The sequence below is a fragment of the Amphiura filiformis genome, chromosome 16 (assembly GCF_039555335.1).
Source record: "Amphiura filiformis chromosome 16, Afil_fr2py, whole genome shotgun sequence".
Lineage (NCBI taxonomy): Eukaryota > Metazoa > Echinodermata > Ophiuroidea > Amphilepidida > Amphiuridae > Amphiura > Amphiura filiformis.
In genome coordinates this window covers 64,643,029-64,648,028 of record NC_092643.1, presented here as the reverse complement: position 1 = coordinate 64,648,028, position 5,000 = coordinate 64,643,029, and the positions used below count along the sequence as shown (strand labels likewise).

The 5,000-nt window shown below is 53.7% G+C and overlaps 1 non-coding gene and 1 pseudogene across 1 annotated transcript in view; both read right to left on the bottom strand.

Moving 5' to 3' along the window:
• The window catches only part of LOC140136686 (5.8S ribosomal RNA), a 156-nt gene extending 42 nt beyond the window's left edge, over window positions 1–114 (bottom strand). Inside the window, exon 1 of the ribosomal RNA XR_011856746.1 lies at window positions 1–114. This exon is cut by the window's left edge and continues 42 nt beyond it. This is a non-coding gene — a ribosomal RNA (5.8S ribosomal RNA).
• A 689-nt stretch (window positions 115–803) lies between these two features.
• LOC140136682 (small subunit ribosomal RNA) lies at window positions 804–2,602 on the bottom strand (annotated as a pseudogene).
• Window positions 2,603–5,000: the final 2,398 nt, after the last annotated feature.

The following is a 5,000-nucleotide window of genomic DNA, read 5'->3' as shown; positions in this document are numbered from 1 at the left end:
CGCCATGTGCGTTCAAATTGCCAATGATCAATGTGTTCTGCAATTCACATTGCTTCTCGCAGCTGGCTGCGTTCTTCATCGGCGCACGAGCCGAGCGATCCACCACTGAGAATTGTCTTTGGTTTTTATTCCGGGGGCTTTATTTAGTAATAAAACATGTCATGTATAAAATCACAAAGGTCAGGGCGGTCTCCACGACACTCCGAAGCGGCTGGCCCCGAGGCTATCTTTTAGCCCAAACGGCCGCAACGCAAGTGACGGAGCTTGCCTTTAAACCTGGCCCGGTCCGTTCCGAAGAACGATCCAGGTCCCTCCCAGCTGCCGGCGTCCGCAGACATCCGTGGGCCAGGAGCGTGGGTACCCTGCCGGTCACAAATAAGTGCACAATTTTTCCAAGCGCCTAGTCGCCCCCGACCAGCCGGAGCTGGGACGGGGCGAATCGCTTGCCGCATTTCCCCTCGGACTGCCGTCCAGAAAAGGGTACTCCGCAGGGGTACTGTTTTCAAGCCTCCCGCTGTGCACCGTGGAATCGCCGATAGAGCTTTCGACTCGCCTAAGCGAGAATCGCCCCATTGAGCTTTGAACCACGTCAGCGGCCCGCTTGCGGTGGCACGGGATGCGATAGCGACTTCTGCCGCGCACGCACAGACGTTGAGCCAGGTTCCTCGAGGAAGCCCCACCACCTCAATTTCCTACAGCCTCTTTCCCCGGGACTGCCGTCCAGAACGGGTACCATCGAGGCCGGGACGAACTCGGTTCGAATTTTATGATCGAATTAACTTTTGCACTAGGCAAAGTATCGTTAATGATCCTTCCGCAGGTTCACCTACGGAAACCTTGTTACGACTTTTACTTCCTCTAAATGATCAAGTTTGATCGTCTTTTCGGCACAGGATCGAGCCGGCGAACCGGTTGACCGACCCGGCCGATCCGAGGATCTCACTAAACCATTCAATCGGTAGTAGCGACGGGCGGTGTGTACAAAGGGCAGGGACGTAATCAACGCGAGCTGATGACTCGCGCTTACTGGGAATTCCTCGTTCAAGGGAAATAATTACAATTCCCTATCCCAATCACGAAAGAGGTTCAACGGATTACCCAGACCTTCCGGCCAAGGGCAGACACACGCTGATTCCTTCAACATCTAAGGGCATCACAGACCTGTTATTGCTCAATCTCGCGTGGCTAAACGCCACTAGTCCCTCTAAGAAGTTGTCGCCCACCTCGGCGGGTGGCGCAACTATTTAGCAAGCCAGAGTCTCGTTCGTTATCGGAATTAACCAGACAAATCGCTCCACCAACTAAGAACGGCCATGCACCACCACCCACAGAATCAAGAAAGAGCTCTCAATCTGTCAATCCTTACTGTGTCCGGGCCGGGTGAGTTTTCCCGTGTTGAGTCAAATTAAGCCGCAGGCTCCACTCTCCTGGTGGTGCCCTTCCGTCAATTCCTTTAAGTTTCAGCTTTGCAACCATACTTCCCCCGGAACCCAAAAACTTTGGTTTCCCGGGGGCTGCTAGCCGAGTCATTGGAGTAACGCCGGCGAATCGCCGGTCGGCATAGTTTATGGTTAGAACTAGGGCGGTATCTGATCGCCTTCGAACCTCTAACTTTCGTTCTTGATTAATGAAGACATTCTTGGCAAATGCTTTCGCTGTCGGTCGTCTTGCGGCGATCCAAGAATTTCACCTCTCACACCGCAATACGAATGCCCCCGTCAGTCCCTCTCAATCATTACCTCGGACTCCGAAAACCAACGCAATAGAACCGAGGTCCTATTCCATTATTCCATGCTCTGCTGTTCAGGCTGTTGCGCCTGCTTTGAACACTCCAATTTTTTCAAAGTAAACGTTCCGGCCGCACCCGGCACTCAGTTAAGAGAACCGGGCGCAAGCCGCGAGGGAGGCTAGGAACAAACAGTGCACCCCTTGCGAGGGACCGTTAGCCTAAGCCCTAGATCCAACTACGAGCTTTTTAACTGCAGCAGCATTAATATACGCCACTGGAGCTGGAATTACCGCGGCTGCTGGCACCAGACTTGCCCTCCAGTAGATCCTCGTTAAAGGATTTAAAGTGTACTCATTCCAATTACAGAGCCTCGAAAGAGTCCTGTATTGTTATTTTTTCGTCACTACCTCCCCGTGTCGAGAGTGGGTAATTTGCGCGCCTGCTGCCTTCCTTGGATGTGGTAGCCATTTCTCAGGCTCCCTCTCCGGAATCGAACCCTGATTCTCCGTTACCCGTTACGACCATGGTAGGCGCATAACGTACCATCGAAAGTTGATAGGGCAGACGTTTGAAGGATCTGTCGCCGGTGCAGTGACCGTGCGATCTGCTAAGTTATCCAGAGTTCACCAACGAAGCGGGCAGAGCCCGGTTGGTCTTGTTCCTAATAAAAGCACGCCTTCCGTAAGGTCGGCGCTTGGTGGCATGTATTAGCTCTAGAATTACCACAGTTATCCATGTAGGGCAACTCGTTCCAAGGAACCATGACTGATTTAATGAGCCATCCGCAGTTTCGCTTGATACAAGCTTGTACTAAGACATGCATGGCTTAATCTTTGAGACAAGCATATGACTACTGGCAGGATCAACCAGGTAGATAGATCGTGATGATCTCGCCGCGCGCACGCGGCGTTTTGTTTTTCGCCGAGGCAACTAAAAGTACACCTCGGGCCCTGTTAACGCTCTGGGCGAGTGGGGCCAGGAACTCCCTGGGTTTCGGTTGTTTCTCGGGCAAACCCTTTCAGAGATGCTCCCGCGCTTTCTAGCACCACACAAATCAAAATACACCGCCGCTGAGAGTTTCGGCGGCGGCGCGTTTGAATCTGTCCGAGCCAATCAAGGCTCACTCCTGCAAGGGCAGCGTCTGCCTATCCACGGTTGTTTTTTGCTCGGTGTATTGGCCGGTGTGCGGGCAGATTCGGCGTCACCTTTCGGCTACTCGCTCGAACTGCACTCGCTCCCGTGTATAACCGTACCACCTAATACGCCTTGGATGGCCAGAGCACGCGGCGGACACGACCCCGCGGACACACGCAATTTTACTCACGCGAAATCCGCGGGCAATGGACACGGCTAACAACTGACGTTGAAAGGCCCCGTGCTCTTGGCGAGAGAAAGAGGTCAAGCGACTGGTCGGTATAAACTGTATATTCACATTGTGTGCATATATTATTTGTATATACCATCCTGTCTGCTCAGACAGACACCTTCTCTTACAGTACGCGACTCTTCAATCCCGCCGATCAGTTGGCTACTTTTCACTCTCCTGCGCATGTTTTTCTTAACTGTTGCGTCAATGGGACTCCAGGGAAACCGCTTCTAGAATCGAGTGCAGACCTTTGCTTTTCGATCTTGGTCCAAAACTGCCGGACACGTCTCTCGGTAAAGTCACCTACTTCTCAAGAGATGCCCGTACTCGATTTCCAAAAATTAGTGGCGCCGACGACCACCTGACCCCTTTCGTCGGCGATCTTTCAATCCCGCCGATCACGGAAGATTTGACCGCTTTGACGGTCGCCGGCACACCCGGCGCTTTCGGGCGAGCCATCCCGAGGCGTGCCGGGGACTTCGACCACGCCGTTTCCATGCACGGCGGCACCGGACGCTGACGCTGCTCGCACCCGAGTCTGCGCACCCCGAGCCAACCCAGGCAATGACCCGGGATTCCGGCCATTCCGGTCGGCTCGGGTACTTTTTGCGTGCTCGGCCGGGGTGCCGTTCGTCGAGCGCAAGTCGCACCCGGCGCCTTTCCGGAGCCATAGGCGGCGTGCGGGAGGGTCAGCGACTGCCGGAAACCGGCCTCGGACACGTCCCGTACTTGTCAAGCGAAACCCGTACTCGGGTCCAAAAATCAGTGGCGCAGACAACCACTACCTCCTACAGTAGCGACCCTTCAATCCCGCCGATCACGGAAGGATTGGCACCTTTGGCGGTCCCTGCCACTTGCTTCCCGCTACCGGACCCTCACGCCCCCCGTTACGCAGGATGCGCACCCCAAGCCTACCCGCGCGACACCTAAAAAACCCGGAAATTCCCCTGCCTTCGACCACTTTTGCGTGCTCGGCCATGGCGCCACTAAATTTTCACCTCGCACACCCGGCGCTTTCGGGTCACCCATCCCGGCCCTCCCGCCAACTTCAAACACCCCGTTTGCGTGCTTGGTGCCACCGGACGCTGACACTGCCCATATCCCAGAATGCACACCCCAAGCCAACCCAGGAAATGACCCGCAATACCTGATATCCCTGTCCGCTCTAGTACTTTTGCGTGCTCGGCCGCGCTGCCGGTAATCGGACCCATGTCACACCCGACGCTTTCGGGTAAGTCATCATCGGCGTGCTGCATGGTAGGTAGCGGGCGCAAAGCTCAAGCAAGCTTCTCCAGCGTGCTCTGAAGCCGTGTAGGCAAAGCTACGCAATTTACAAGCACCGCTAACCCGATTACCCACCTAAAAATAAAGTTAGGCAGAATTGCACAGTTCCACCGCAAATTGTAAAGTTAGGCAATTTTTTTAAAAACACCGCTAACCGCACTAGCCACATCAGAATAAGGTTAGGCAGCATCTAGATTACAATATTAGAGCGTGTAACAAGAAAATAACAGCAAGGTAGTTTTCGGGGGAATGTGGAGACGTGCAATTCGCCGGGCAGCCGGGCACGGCCCCAATTATGTCACACTGGAATGAACCAGTCTGCCAGCGGGGCGGGTATCCATTCATGCGCGTTTTGGCTACCTTAAGAGAGTCATAGTTACTCCCGCCTCTCTCAAACACGTGTAACATAATCCACGTTGGTGGGCAACGGAGCCCGTGTATAACATATGCACGTTGGTGGGCAACGGAGTATTGGACTTCTGTTTTATTTCCATGATAGCTGTACATCAATTCAAGTTATCTAATGATGACAGCTACGTAGGCCTACGTTATATTAGGTATGTCACGTCAACACGTATAACAAAAATGTAAGCACCTTGGTATTTCACATCTTTTCAATAC